Source organism: Triticum urartu, chromosome 3 (genome assembly GCF_003073215.2).
Source record: "Triticum urartu cultivar G1812 chromosome 3, Tu2.1, whole genome shotgun sequence".
Taxonomy (NCBI): domain Eukaryota; kingdom Viridiplantae; phylum Streptophyta; class Magnoliopsida; order Poales; family Poaceae; genus Triticum; species Triticum urartu.
In genome coordinates, this window is record NC_053024.1 from 60,265,225 (window position 1) to 60,281,715 (window position 16,491).

Below are 16,491 nucleotides of genomic sequence, written 5' to 3' on the forward strand. Positions count from 1 at the left end.
AAGGGGATTGTCGCCGAGCTCGGGTTGGGGACGTCGGCCAGAGGCCTGCCAGGCCAGGCTGCAGCTTCCTACGGTGTTGTGGAGGTTGAGTGGGTGGAGAGGTGAGGAGAAATAAGCTTGGGAGGGTCTATTTATAGGTGTGGCCGAGGCGGAGCTCAAGAGCTCGCTGGAGTCTCTGGAAGCGACGCACGATGACGAGTGATACGTCTCCAACGTATCTATAATTTTTTATTGATCCATGCTATATTATCTACTATTTTGGACATTATTAGGCTTTATTATCCACTTTTATATTATTTTTGGGACTAACCTATTAACCGGAGGCCCAGCCCAGAATTGTTGTTTTTCTGCCTATTTTAGGGTTTCGAAGAAAAGGAAAATCAAAGGATTCCAAACGGAATGAAACCTTCGGGAACGTGATTTTATCAACGAACAAGACCCAGGAGACTTGGACCCTACGTCAAGACACAAAAGAGGAGGCCATGAGGTAGGGGGGCGCACCTACCCCCCCAGGTGCGCCCTCCACCCTCGTGGGCCCCCTGTTGCTCCACCGACGTACTCCTACTGTCGGTGTTAAAACTGGCGGATCTCGGGTAGGGGGTCCCAAACTGTGCGTCTAGGCAGATGGTAACAGGAGGCAGGGGACACGATGTTTTACCCAGGTTCGGGCCCTCTTGATGGAGGTAAAACCCTACGTCCTGCTTGATTAATATTGATGATATGGGTAGTACAAGAGTAGATCTACCACGAGATCAAGGAGTCTAAACCCTAGAAGCTAGCCTATGGTATGATTGTTGTCCCTACGGACTAAAACCCTCCGGTTTATATAGACACCGGAGAGGGCTAGGGTTACACAGAGTCGGTTACAATGGTAGGAGATCTACATATCCGTATCGCCAAGCTTGCCTTCCACGCCAAACAAAGTCCCTTCCGGACACGGGACGAAGTCTTCAATCTTGTATCTTCATAGTCCAGGAGTCCGGCCGAAGGTATAGTCCGGCTATCCGGACACCCCCTAATCCAGGACTCCCTCAATAGCCCCTGAACCAGGCTTCAATGACAACGAGTACGGCGCGCAGATTGTCTTCGGCATTGCAAGGCGGGTTCCTCCTCCAAGTACTTCATAGAAGATTTTGAACACAAAGGAAGTGTTCGGCTCTGCAAAATAAGTTTCCACATATTGCCATAGAGAGAATAATATTTACACAAATCTAATCTGCTGACGTATTCCGTAGCATGTCATCACACCATGGCTAAGTCTTTATTCGAATCGTTTTACTGTCCCACCTCAGCGCGTTTAGCGAGGCGGTTTCCTTGGCACGTCTTGTTAAAGCAGAGATCGTGTCCCCTTATTCCGGGATTCTCATCAATACGGGCGTGGGTAACCCAGTCGTACCCGTTGGTATGTTTTCTTGATCAAAGGCGAGCCCCAAACAGTCACAGGGAGGGCCCTTGGTATTCAACCTCTTATAAAAAGACCAAGGCCTTACTCCTTTCTTTCAATCTCAAACGAGTTCGCCCTCCGCCTCGAGTTCCAACACCCAAGGCTCCAGATTTCAGGCACTTTGGACCTTCGGCAATGTCCGGTTCCGACCTTCGAGGCCGATGGATGCCCTCCTCCGTCACGGAGGAGGACGTGCTGAAGTTGAGAGAGGCCAGGTTCTTGACCGGCGAAATCTCGCATAGGCTGCCTGCTCAAGGGCAGGTCATTCCCACTCCCAAGCCTGGTGAGAGTGTGGTGTTCATGTCTCACTTCCTTCGGGGGCTAGGCTTCCCGATGGATCCCTTCGTGAGGGGGCTCATGTTTTATTATGGGCTGGAATTTCACGACTTAGCTCCGGAGTCCATCCTCCATATTTCCTCATTCATCGTCGTGGGTGAAGCCTTCCTCCGTATTACTCCTCACTTCAGACTATGGCTCAAGACCTTCAAAGTAGAGCCGAAGATGATCGAGGGATGGCATGCGGAGTGCGGAGGTGCTTTTATAAGCAAGAATGCTGGTGCTCCATGGCCCGAGGGCTCTTTTCAAGGGGAGTCCAGCTTATGGCAATGAGAGTGGTTTTATATCTCAGCTCCCAGGAGCACCAAGTGGGTGGCGCTGCCTGCTTTCAGCTCGGGTCCCTCGCCACGACTGGCGTCATGGGTCAATAAGGGGCTGGACTGGGGGTCGGCAAAGGACATGCCCCTGTTGCAGGGCCGCATCTGAGATCTCCCAGAAAGAGACATCAGTCTGGTCGTGGTGACGCGGGTTATGTTAATTCGCCGAGTTCTGCCCTGCAAACATCGCCCCCTCCGCCTGTGGGAGTTCAACCCGGAGGGACCATGAGTTCTCCAACATTTTCTTGGCATGACGCCCGTGGAGATGTACAACTTGTTCTTCGGACCACAAGTAGTGTGTCCGGATTCTACGGAGGACGCAGGTCTGAGCTGCAATCGTCCGGATACTCAAGTAAGTAGCCTTGTGCCCGGACTTGCTATTCGTATATTTATCATAAAATTGCCCCTAAAAGAGATGTCCTTTAAACAGGAGTGGATAGCGAAAGAAAAGCTAATCAGGTGTCCGGCCCCCCTCCCCGAGACCACGCCGAATCCCGTGCTAGTCAGGATGTTGGAGGTTGTGCCTTCGGAGGAAAGCGAGGGAGGGGACAAGGAAGCTACAGCCTCCTCGAAGAAGGTTTTCTGGAAGGGAGGAATCGAAAATTCCTCTCCTCAGGGGAAGAAGAGGACCGCCTCTAACGACCCGGAGACCATGGCCTCAAAGCGGGGGAAGAAATCTTCGTCAGAGGGTCCTGCGCCGGGGGATACTTCGGCCGAATTATGCCCTCTAGGGGATCAGCCCTCCACCGAGCCGTAAGTATAGAGGAGTTTTTCTTTTTAAGAAATGAGAGAAATCCTTGCGTTATATCTGAGAAGAGTAATCGAAAATTTACCTGTTGCTCGGACCTTAGCCCTTCTCAGCAGAGCTCTTCTTCGTGGGATCTTCTTCCGGAGATGATGGAGAGCGGAACGCCTCCCCCTGCCGTACCGCCTTGCGAGGCGGGCGATCCTGAGGTATCGTCACGGAGGGTTTCTCCAAATCTGGCAGGGCCGGAAGGTAGTCATATGGCCCCCTAAAGGCCTCCGCGTCCGGCCTTCGAAAATGGCCATCGGACGAGTCCGGCACCGTATGGTGCGTGGTCAGAGGAGCTGAAGGATCTGCTAGGGCGAGCATCTATCTCAGAGGAGCACCGTGCATTGATGGGTATGGTGATTGAGAGGATTTCATCCACGGAGAGCGGATTGCACAAGGCCGTCAGGAGTTTACTGACAGGTTTTGAGGTACGCGAAATAATGTACCCTTTTTGGACAGTTGCGCATAAATAAGATGCGCCCTGTGTATGTCGGATTTTGGGTTCCGGCAGACCCTTAAGGTTTGAACACTGGGGTGCCCGCGGCGATTACGCCTTCTACCTCCCCGCCTCGCAAAGATCTAGGCTACTCAAAGAACTTCACAAGGGACACAAGATTTATACTGGTTCAGGCCACCGTTGTGGTGTAATACCCTACTCCAGTGTGTGGTTGGTGGATTGCCTCCTGGGGCTGATGATGATGAACAATACAAGGAAGAACAGCCTCGCGAGGGTCTGTTCTTGGCTGGGGGGATGAACTGCTAGGAGGAGTTCATCCTCCCTTCTCTTTCTCTCTCTCTCTCTCTTACTCTTACTAGCCAACCGAACCCAAAGTTCCAACCTCTTTCTACGTGGGCGGCTGGTCCTATTTATAGAGGCTCTGGTCCTCCTCCCAAATATTGAGCGGGAAGGGAGCCAACAATGGCGGGCTAATTTGAAGGGGAACAGCAAGTATCAACTACCCTGACAAAAGCAGTCTTCGCCTGCGCAAAGCTCTGGTGATGACGCCGTCTTGGGCTCCACGGTGACCTCCGTCTCGTAGTCCTCTTGGTCTTGGTCTCGTTGCACCAAAACGGCAACCTTTGCCTAATGCCTCGGTACTCCGTGGCTGCGCTTGCCCCCTTTGCACCGAAGAGGAAAGAAGGACGCTGCGCGCGCTAGCACCCACCTGGCGCCCTGAGTCGTCATGGCTTGCGTCATGGGCACCTCGCGAGGTACCCCGCCTTGATCTCTCCGCCTCCTCGCGAGCCATCCTGACGAGGCCGTGCCTGGGGAAGCCCCGTGTCATCCGCCTCACGAGGCTTGGCCCCTCGCGAGGGTCTTGAGTCTTGTGCTGATGAAGATGGGCCATGCTGGGCCTCCTTTGAGCCACGCCGCAGGCCGCAGGCAGGCAAGTCTGGGGACCCCCGTTCCCAGAACGCCGACAGTGTAGATAGTAGCCCCAGAGACTCTGTGCGTTGTCAAAAGTGACGGCGCGCAGAGGATCATAATCCCAGGTCTAATATGCCGCCTTCATACGTAGGTGGCGAAGTGTCGGGTGGCCAGCCGGACTGATGAATTTGCCGAGCTAAGGCGGCAACTTGACGTGGCAGATGCCGACATCGCGCTTGTTAACAAGCGGCTTGACGAGGCACAATGTATATAATTACTCCGGCGACACCTGGTAAGAGGAGCTTTATGCCAGTATCTTACAATGTGTGCGCTTGATGCAGATGGTGCTGCTGCCATGGAGAATCTTTGGGCGGAACTTGCCTGAGCCAAGGAGCAAGCCAGGAAAAGTGATGCGGCTGCCAAAAAGGCAATTGAAGAGTTGAAAGCCGAACAGGCTGCTCACTGCCGAAGCAAGAAGGAAATGGCCGAGATGGCTATGAAGCTGAAGAGCGCTGTTGACCGTTGCAAGCTTCTTGAAAAAGAAGATCAGGCAGAAAATGCCGTTGCCGATGCCAAGGATGCTCGCTCTGCGATGAGAGCTATGAAGGAGGAGCTGCGTCAGGCCGGAGAGATCGCGGCTGGAAAGCCCTTTATGCTACGGAGGAAGTTCTGTGATCCTAAACATGCTCCGTTAGACCGGATGTGGAGTACGGCGGACACCTATCTGGATTTGGAAGCGAGTGCCGTAGATGCGGCCGAACACTTCCGAGATCAAGAAGATCGCGAAGTGGAAAAGCTCTTTTGGTCGCAGTTCCACAATCCGGAGCGTCCACTATCATTAGCCGATCGTTTGGCCGAATGGGCCGAGCTATATAGGTTATCCGTACTCGCCATGAAGTATGTCATGAGTCATATGTGGCTAGAGAGGCCAGAGCCGAAAAGTTATTTCAACTTGGTGCAGCAGTTCCTTGGTGCGGCGCCGCATATCAATGCGATGAAGAGGTCAACGTGCATAGAGGGTGTGCGGATGGCTCTTGCCCGTGTCAAGACATACTAGGCGGAAATGGAGGCCACCGCTGTTGCATCCCCAGACTCGGATGGAAGCCAAGTACCTGCCGAGCACTATTTTCAGGAAGTTCTGCAAGGCGCTCGTTTAATAGAGACGCAGTGCTCGAAGGATACTATATTCGAATAGCATATATTATTGTAAAACAATATTTTGACAAATTGTAGAAGCTTTTTATACTTGTGCCTGCAAGTATTATAATACCTCCTGTGCGGCCATTTAACATATATGTATATATAATCTGAAAGATGGCAATCGTCGGCTTCAGCCCCCATGCACATAATGCGGGGGTGTTCGCAGAAGGCGCATTTTCACACTTGATCCAACGTCTTGGTCCTACAAAGGAGGTGATAGCACATCGAACTAGGCAATCGGACTATGATGCTTTATCACTTTCACTTAGCCATAGGAGTTTGACAGTGAGGCTACTTATATAGCCCCTGGTGTCGCCTGCGCTCGCCCGAACTCGGGGCGCGTATGTGCCTGGCCGGGAAGCGGCCCTTCGTTAATGCGGAGGAATCCTAAAGATTCCGGTAAGTCATCGAGTGGTTGACCAGTCTCACGCTATATCATGACAGTCAGTTTTCGGCTTTCTCTACTGAGGTGCTCGCCTGGCCGAACCGGGGCACAATCGCAGTAGTTCTCCTGGTGCCGCCTTAGCCGATAGAGCGGAACGTAAGGTAGCAAAACACAGGAGCCGGGCAAACCCAACATTTGACCAAAGACATGATTCAGAGCTGATGCATATAAGGCCAAACTCGCGACGCCGAACACTCCCTAAGGTATTCGGTCTTTATGAGGGCGGGCGGGATAATGCCCTTAGTAATAAGCCCCTAGTGTCCAGGTACGCTCAAGACTCTGACGTGGCCACATGCCAAAACGCCAGCCTCCTCCTTGGTTATACCAAGAAACCAGGGGATGTGTATCAACAAGAGACAGTAAAAAAGGTTTACGCAGGGTCTTAATCTGAAAAGAATCCTTGGAACGGGTCCCTGCTGGACGTCTGCGCCTGTGTCTCCGTTGTGCCGTATCCTGGACGGGCGTAGCACGGTGTTCATCTGTAAAAGAGAGGAACTTAGTTGAAGAAAGATCGTGCCGAACATGAGTTATACTAAATAAACAAAGTATAAATCAAAATGGGTAAAATTGAGCTTTATTGTCTCTTGTTTTATATGCGCGGAGCCCCTAGTACAGGGGTATATGGCTATTAAGCCTTTATCAATTGTATGTTTATGCCAGACTCGTCTAGCTGTGTTCGTGGTCTTGACGACCTGTTTAGGTGCTTTGGCTGGTGAAGCCTCTTTATTGTGGGGCCGTCAAGGCAGCCGCACTGTCTTCCGCGCGGGAGGAACACTCAATGTTTTCCCTTTAATGAGATGATGCCTCGTGGACCGGGCATCTTAAGCGTAAGAGATGCATAATGCGGTATTGCGTTAAAGCGGGCGAAAGCTTCGCGTCCCAACAGTGCTTGATAGCTACTTGAGAATGGGGCGATGTGGAAAGTTAGCTGTTCACGATGGAATTTATCGGGGGAGCCGAACATAACTTCTAGCCGGAGAGAACCCATGCAACGGGCATCCGGGCCTGGCGTTACCCCTTGAAAGGAGGTTTTTCTATGGTGAATTTTTGTTGGGTCTATCCCCATGTTGCGGATTGTGTCCTGGTATAACAGGTTTAGACCACTGCCGCCGTCCATCAGGACATTTGTAAAGTGGAGTCCTCCGATTATTGGATCTAATACCAAGGCAGTCCAGCCTGTGTTTTGGATACTTCTAGAGTAATCCTGATGGTCGAAGGTGATCGGTTTTAACAACCATTGGCGAGACTCCTTTGGGATAGGCCATATGGCGCGTATCTCTGTTGGCGCCATTCTGTTCGTCACATGAAGTAAGTTTACTGTTTTGACTTCTTGTGGGAAATCCTTTTGTTTCCTGGTGCTCTGCTTGTGGGGTTCGTCGTCGTCCTCACTTAGTGTGTCGAGCCCATTGTGTTCGGCGTTGAGTTTGCCGGATTGCTCGAAAACCCAACAATCTCTGTGGGTCTGGTTCGCAGGCTTCCCGGGAGTACTGTGTATTTGACATATCTTGTCCAAGATTTTGTTTAAGTTGGATAGCTCGTCGCTGTTATCCTTGAGGGGCGGCTTTCTCTGATTCTGCCGCGAGCTTTTGAATCCGGCATTGATCGCCGTGCTCTTTGGGCTGTTTCCCTTATTCCGGCGCTGGTCCTTGTTGCGTCGGGGTTTTCCGTTTCCATCCCTAACTTCGGATGTACTTGGGTCGCTGGTGCTACATCTTGCCAACCAGCTGTCCTCTCTTGCGCAAAAGCGGGTCATGAGGCTTGTTAATGCGGCCATTGTTCTTGGCTTTTCTTGGCCGAGGTGTCTGGCGAGCCATTCGTCTCGAACGTTATGCTTAAAAGCTGCTAGGGCTTCGGCGTCCGGACAGTCGACTATCTGATTCTTTTTAGTAAGAAATCTGTTCAAGAATTTCCGAGCTGACTCTCCGGGCTGTTGAGTTATGTGACTGAGATCGTCTGCATCCGGAGGGCGGACATAGGTCCCTTGAAAATTTGCTCGGAAAGCATCCTCAAGCTCTTCCCAACTTCCAATGGTGTTTTCCGGAAGGCTTTTGAGCCAATGCCGGGCTAGCCCTTTAAGCTTGAGGGGTAAGTATTTTATGGCGTGGAGGTCATCTCCTGTGGCCATGTGTATGTGGAGGATATAATCCTCGATCCAGACCCCAGGGCCTGTTGTTCCGTCATACGCCTCTATGTTTACGGGCTTGAATCCCGCTAGAAATTCATGGTCCAGCACCTCATCGGTGAAACATAGGGGGTGTGCGGCACCCCTGTATTTGGGTGTGCCGTGATGTTCGGATATTTGTTGTGTTGCATTGCTTACTACACCTTGCTTTCTTGGCCCATATATAGATCTGGCTGGGCCATCTTTTTGATGCGGATCCTTTGGGGAATCGCGTGCCGTCTTGTGTGCGACACCGCTTGCCGCTCCATGCTGGCCATGCGGTCGTCTATCCGACCGGGTGGCTTTCCTATTTTTTGACTGCGGGGGCTTTAAGGCCTCCTCGTCAAATTCAGGCAATAGCTTTCTCTTTAGATAGATTTTTGTGCGGCGACTGCCGCCATATTTGTCTGCGGTGTTGCGTACTTTGCTCCATCTGATTCTGAGTGCATCTTCCGCAGTTTTGAGCTTCTGCTTCTGCTTTTTCAGGCTACGCGCAGTGGCAATGAGCCTTTTGTGGAGGTTCTTCTGCTCCATGAGCCTATCCAGCGTAAGGTCGTCCGGACTGTTGTTTTCGCTGGGGACGGGGTGTTCGGTTTGTTTATCCAAGTTGCCCTGTTCGGACGGTTACTCGAAGGCATGTTCGTCGTCCGCCGGCTCGTCCTGCTCTATGGCTGGATCTGTATGGCTGTTGTCTCTGTTGAGGCGGGGCTTGGAGCGGCGCTTACGTTGCCGCTTTGATTGCTTTTCGAGTGAACGATCCCTCGTTGCATCCCTGTGTTCCTCGTCGTCGCTTCCTTTGGGTGTGTCCACCATGTATACATCATGAGATGAGGTGGCTGTCCAGTGCCTTATAGGCGTTGGTTCATGTTCCTCTCCTACATCATCGTCCATACCGTCGATGTCTTCGGAGTCGAAGTCGAGCACGTCGTTTAAATTATTGACAGTGGCTACGAAGTGGGTGGTGGGTGGGCATCGAATTTCTTCGTCGTCCACATCCCAATCCTGCCGGTCATAGTCCGGCCAGGACTCTCCTGACAAAGAGAGAGACCTGAGTGAATTCAGAATGTCGTCGAAGGGCGAGTGCTGAAAGATGTCTGCGGCAGTGAACTCCATGATCGGCGCCCAATCGAATTCGATCGGTAGGGGCGCGGAGGACTCGGAGTCCGGAGAGGAGTCCGGCATCTTGGAGTCATGGGCTTCACAGAGGACAAGGCTGGTGTTCGGCTTGATCGCCGTAGAGATTGCAGCCCCCGAGGCGGTGTCTAACCACCCATCCTCGATTGGGGTGGTCGGCTCCGAGCCAAGGGTCAGAGTGGACACAGGTGCGGCCTCCAGGGCACTGTTCGGCGGCAGAGCTAGATCATGCCCACCGGGACAGTGCGGCGCGCTCGGCTGCGGCTTAGATCCGTCGAAGATCAAGTCTCCGCGGTCGTCCCCTGTGTAGTTTAAACTTCCAAATCTGACCTGACGGCCAGGGGCGTAGCCTTCGATCTGCTCCAGATGGCCAAGCGAATTGGCCCACAGTGCAAAGCCGCCAAATACGAAGCTCTGTCCGGGGAGAAAAGTCTCACCCTGGATCGCATCGTCATTGATGATCGGAGGAGCCATCGGGCCTAAATGTGACGACACAGAGGAACTCTCAATGAAAGCACCAATGTCAGTGTCAAAACCGGCGGATCTCGGGTAGGGGGTCCCGAACTGTGCGTCTAGGCGGATGGTAACAGGAGGCAGGGGACACGATGTTTTACCTAGGTTCGGGCCCTCTTGATGGAGATAAAACCCTACGTCCTGCTTGATTAATATTGATGATATGGGTAGTACAAGAGTAGATCTACCACGAGATCAAGGAGGCTAAACCCTAGAAGCTAGCCTATGGTATGATTGTTGTCCCTACGGACTAAAACCCTCCGGTTTATATAGACACCGGAGAGGGCTAGGGTTACACTGAGTCGGTTACAATGGTAGGAGATCTACATATCCGTATCGCCAAGCTTGCCTTCGACGCTAAGGAAAGTCCCTTCCGGACACGGGACGAAGTCTTCAATCTTGTATCTTCATAGTCTAGGAGTCCGGCCGAAGGTATAGTCCGGCTATCCGGACACCCCCTAATCCAGGACTCCCTCACCTACATTTTTGAAATATGCTCTAGAGGAAGTAATAAAATGGTTATTATTATATTTCCTTGTTCATGATAATTGTCTATTGTTCATGCTATAATTGTGTTATCCGGAAATCGTAATACATGTGTGAATACATAGACCACAACATGTCCCTAGTGAGCCTCTAGTTGACTGGCTCGTTGATCAATAGATGGTTACGGTTTCCTGACCATGGACATTGGATGTCGTTGATAACGGGATCACATCATTAGGAGAATGACGTGATGGACAAGACCCAATCCTAAGCCTAGCATAAGATCGTGTAGTTCGTATGCTAAAGCTTTTCTAATGTCAAGTATCTTTTCCTTAGACCATGAGATTGTGCAACTCCCAGATACCGTAGGAATGCTTTGGGTGTGCCAGACGTCACAACATAACTGGGTAGCTATAAAGGTGCACTACGGGTATCTCCGAAAGTATCTATTGGGTTGGCACGAATCGAGACTGGGATTTGTCACTCCGTATGACGGAGAGGTATCTCTGGGCCCACTCGGTAAGACATCATCGTAATGAGCTCAATGTTACTAAGGGGTTGGTCATGGGATGATGTGTTACAGAACGAGTAAAGAGACTTGCCGTGACAAGATTGAACAAGGTATCGGTACACCAATGATCGAATCTCGGGCAAGGGCTATACCGGTAGACAAAGGGAATCGCATACGGGATTGATTGAATCCTTGACATCGTGGTTCATCCGATGAGATCATCGTGGAACATGTGGGAGCATGCATGGGTATCCAGATCCCGCTGTTGGTTATTGGCCGGAGAGATGTCTCGGTCATGTCTGCATAGTTCCCGAACCCGTAGGGTCTACACACTTAAGGTTCGATGATGCTAGGGTTATAGGGAATAGATGTACGTGGTTACCGAATGTTGTTCGGAGTCCCGGATGAGATCCTGGATGTCACGAGGAGTTCCGGAATGGTCCGGAGGTGAAGATTTATATATGGGAAGTCCAGTTTCAGTCACCGGAAAGGTTTCGGGGTTTATCGGTATTGTACCGGGACCACCGAAGGGGTTCCGGGGGTCCACCGGGAGGGTCCACCTGCCCCGAACGACCTAATGGTTTGTAGTTGGGTGGGAACTAGCCCCTTAGTGGGCTGGTGCGCCCCCCAAGGGCCCAAGGCGCCTAGGGTTGGAAACCCTAGGGGTCCGCTGCCCCCCGGGGGCGGGCGCCCCCTAGTTGGAAACCCCAAGGGGGCCGCTGCCCCCCCCCCCCGAGGGGCCGTCGCCCCCCTCTAGATGGATCTAGGGGGCCGGCGCCCCCTCCCCTTCCCCTATATATAGTGGGGGTTTTGGGGCTGCCGGAGACACGAGTCTCCCTCTCTCTTGTCGTAGCCCTACCCCTCTCCCTCCTTGTCTCTCGCAGTGCTTGGCGAAGCCCTGCTGGAGTGCCATGCTCCTCCACCACCACCACATCGTCGTGCTGCTGCTGGAAGGAGTCTTCCCCAACCTCTCCCTCTCTCCTTGCTGGATCAAGGCGCGGGAGACGTCACCGGGTTGCACGTGTGTTGAACGCGGAGGCACCGTTGTTCGATGCTTAGATCGGAATCAACCACGATCTGAATCGCTACAAGTATGACTCCTTCATCCACGTTCTTGTAACTCTTCCGCATCACGATCTTCAAAGGTATGAAGATGCACTCCCCTCTCGTTGCTAGTAAGCTCCATAGATTGATCTTGGTGATGCGTAGAAATTTTTTAATTTCTGCAACGATCCCCAACACCTACATACCCCCAAACGATCAGATACAGAGCCAAAACCCTAATTCCACCGCTGTAACTTTCTGTATCCACGAGATCCCATCTTGGAGCCTATTCCGGAGCTCCGCCGGAGGGGGCATCGATCACGGAGGGCTTCTACATCATCACCATAGCCCATCCGATGAAGTGTGAGTAGTTCACCTCAGACCTACGGGTCCATAGTTTTTAGCTAGATGGCTTCTTCTCTCTTTTTGGATCTCAATACAATGTTCTCTCCCTCTCTTGTGGAGATCTATTCGATGTAATCTTCTTTTTGCGGTGTGTTTGTTGAGATCGATGAATTGTGGGTTTATGATCAAGTCTATCTATGAATAATATTTGAATCTTCTCTGAATTCTTTTATGTATGATTGGTTATCTTTGCAAGTCTCTTCAAATTATCAGTTTTGTTTGGCCTACTAGATTGATCTTTCTTGCAATGGGAGAAGTGCTAAGCTTTGGGTTCAATCTTGCGGTGTCCTTTCCCAGTGATAGTAGGGGCAGCAAGGCACGTATTGTATTGTTGCCATCGAGGATAACAAGATGGGGTTTTCATCATATTGCATGAGTTTATCCCTCTACATCATGTCATCTTGCTTAAGGCATTACTCTGTTTTCATTAACTTAATACTCTAGATGCAGGCAGGAGTCGGTCTACTTGTCTCGGACGTGATGCCTATATACATGATCATACCTAGATATTCTCATAACTATGCTCAATTCTGTCAATTGCTCAACAGTAATTCGTTCACCCACCGTAGAATACCTATGCTCTTGAGAAAAGCCACTAGTGAAACCTATGGCCCCAGGGTCTATCTTCATCATATTAATCTTCCAATACTTAGTAATTTTCTTTGCTTTTTACTTTGCTTTTATTTTACTTTTCATATTTATCATAAAAATACCAAAAATATTATCTTATCATATCTATCAGATCTCACTCTTGTAAGTGGCCGTGTAGGGATTGACAACCCCTTATCGCATTGGTTGCGAGGATTTATTTGTTTTGTGTAGGTATGAGGGACTCGCGCATAGCCTCCTACTGGATTGATACCGTGGTTCTCAAAAACTGAGGGAAATACTTATGCTACTTTGCTGCATCATCCCTTCCTCTTTGGGGAAAAGCAACGCAGTGCTCAAGAGGTAGCAACGAGAGGCATCAGTGAGAGAGGGAGAAGTGGCGAGGGCTCACGCGGCCACTGTTCGAGCTTGAGGACGAGCACAATAGGCACGGGAGGGGATTGACTCAAGCACGGGGGCACTATGCTCCTCTGGCGCGGCACGCGTGTGATCGCTGCGGTAGCTCCAGCGTCGGCAAGTGGCAGCGAGGGTGCTGGGAAGGTGAAGTGAGGGTGGTGGTGCGGTGTGGCGCGGTGCGGTGCGGCGCGGTGCGGCACGCTAGGCTTGACGCTGAGACGAGCACGATCTCAACAGAGGCTCGGGCGCGGAAACTACATGCTTGAGCCGGTCTCCTCATGCGATCACCACGCGTACTGTGCCAACATGATGCCCAGGCGATGACAAACTATGTCTAGTTGTCGACCGTGGAGTGTTTAGGCTAGGAGAGGAGTAAGCGAACTACCAGGATGAGTGAGCTGATCACATCACTTAATGAAAGTTTCTGGACAGGAACTTGTAGCCAAATTTGTGATCAAAACAAGAGGAGTTAGGAGCTGAGCTTTGGGGTTTAGTATTAGGTTACTAAGTTAATGATGCTCAAGAAAATTCAGCTCCAAAAGATCAGGAATAATGCACTTGCTGTACAAACTGCATTTTCTGGTTAGAATGCAAATGAATTTTCCTAGCAAAATTGGGCCACACGACCACATGATATTTTTGCATAGGGTGGTGAGGCACTGTCCAAAGGGTGTGTGTGAATTCTCTCAGATTTTTGTGGGCAAGAAATAGAGGGGTTGCTTTGGAGTGAAAGTGAAAATATTCCATTTTCAGGGTGAAAATGAATTTTTTCCTTAGAAGAATTTTTTCCCAAAGCAATGTCATGATGAATGAGAGGTCAAGATAGGTTGTGAGAGGTGAGGGTAGTCACTTGGGTGAAAATCAAAACAATGCCCACGTGCTAAGTCCAAATGGATTAACTCAAAATCCAAATAAAAGAAAAAAGGCAAAGGAAAATCATGATGGAAAAAACCAGGGTGTCACAGATAGGCCCTTCGTAGAGGAAGCAGGGTGTCGGTGTATTAAACAATGGTCATAATACCCTGACTTATGCACAGACGAGTAACAGCTTCCCTGAGAAGGATAAATTTTCAAAGAAAGATTTCATAAAGCTAAAAGAAACAACTCTTCATGAGATCAAGGAGCGCATCAAGGAGACCAAGACAAGCTGCAGAGATGAAGTATTAGAAGTTTGCCCTTGTCGGCACGGTAGGACAGGCAATACGAAGGCCCGGAAGGCCTTCACCAACCACCAGCGCTCCACCTCGCCGAGTAGGTAGTCACACATCGGTGAGGTGTCGAGCCCGCAGATGGTTTGGTGGAGCTTTCTGGGCACATGGCAGCCCTCTAGAAGAGGATTTACCTTTATTGGCACCCATCATAATGGCGTGTCAGCATAATAGAGAGGCGATTGGGTAAGCGGTGAAGTAGCCTCGCCGAGATCCACCCTCCTCGTGACACCAAGCGATGCATTTAATGCATTTTGTCCTAGCGAGCAGAGTTAGGTATGATAACACTGTTCCTATCTAACCACCTTGTAATGACACTTTTGCCACTGTGGTAACCCCTTGATCAATAAAAGGAGGGAAAGGGCAAACATTAGAAGGGTTCGAATCCATAGCAACCCCACGCATACGTACCTGTGTAGCAGCCTCTCCTTGCTCCTTGTCGGGGGAGAGCTCTCCGTGTACTTGTGCCCACTTCCATCCATTAATACAACAAAGCAGGAGTAGGGTTTTACACTTCTCAATGGCCGAACCTGGGTAAAGACCACAGCGCCCCTCATTGTTCTTGCTCTTTGCATCGGGTGTGTCCCGCTCGCCGAACTAGAAAGGGGTAGTGCTACCTCTAGAGATTGCGTTGGTTTTTCCGTTGAAGAGGAAAGGGTGATGCAACAAAGTAGAGTAAGTATTTCCCTCGGTTTTGAGAACCAAGGTATCAATCCAATAGGAGACAACGCACAAGTCACCGAATACCTGCACAAACAAACACCAACTTGCACCCAACGCGATAAAGGGGTTGTCAATCCCTTCACGGTTATTTGCAAAGAGATATCTAATAGAGATAGATAAATGGTAAAGTAAATATTTTTGGTATTTTTGGTTTATAGACCGGAAAGCAAAAGATTGCAAAGGAAGTAAATTGAAAACTAAAATTGTAGATCAGAAATTTATATGATGGAAAATAGACCTGGGGGCCATAGGTTTCACTAGAGGCTTCTCTCAAGATAGAAAGTATTACGATGGGTGAACAAATTACTTCCAATCAATTGATAGAAAAGCGCAAAGTTATGACGATCTCTAAGGCAATGGTCATGAATATAGGCATCACATCGGTATCAAGTAGACCGACTCCTGCCTGCATCTGCTACTATTACTCCACACATCGACTAACTCCTTCCTGCATCTAGAGTATTAAGTTCAAAAGAACAGAGTAATGCTTTAAGTAAGATGACATGATGTAGCGGGATAAACTCAAGCAATATGATGAAAACCACATCTTGTTATCCTTGATGGAAACAATACAATACGTGTCGGTTCCCCTTCTGTCACTAGGATCGAGCACCGCAAGATTGAACCCAAAGCTAAGCACTTCTTCCATTGCAAGAAAAACCAATCTAGTTGGCCAAACCAAATCGATAGTTCGAAGAGACTTGCAAAGGTATCAAATCATGCATATAAGAATTCATAGGAGATTCAAATAAAATTCATAGATAAGCTGATCATAAATCCACAATTCATCGGATCTCGGCAAACACACCGCAAAAAGAGTATTACATCGAATGGATCTCCAAGAACATCGAGGAGAATATGGTATTGAGAATCAAAGAGAGAGAAGAAGCCATCTAGCTACTGGCTATGGACCCGTAGGTTTGTGGTAAACTACTCATGCTTCATTGGAGACGCAATGGTGTTGATGTAGAAGCCCCCCATGATCGAACCCCCCTCCGGCACGATGCCAGAAAAGGCCCCTAGATGCGATCTCATGGGTATAGAAGGTTGTGGCAGTGGAAAAGTGTTTTCGTGGCTCTCCTCATTGGTTTTGGAATATTTGAGAGTATATAGGCAGAAGAAATAGTTCTATGGAGTCACGAGGGGCCCACAAGGGTGGGGGCGCACCCTCCGTCCTTGTGGGTGCCTGGTAGCTTCGCTAACGTGTACTCCAAGTCCTTTGGATGTCTTCTAGTCCTAGAAAAATCATCGCAAATGTTTCATTCTGTTTGGACTCCGTTTGTTATTCCTTTTCTACGAAACTTTAAAACAAGAAAAAAACAGGAACTGCACAGGTCTCTAGGTTAAAAGGTTAGTCCCAAAAATAACATAAAATAGCATAATAATGCATATAAAAC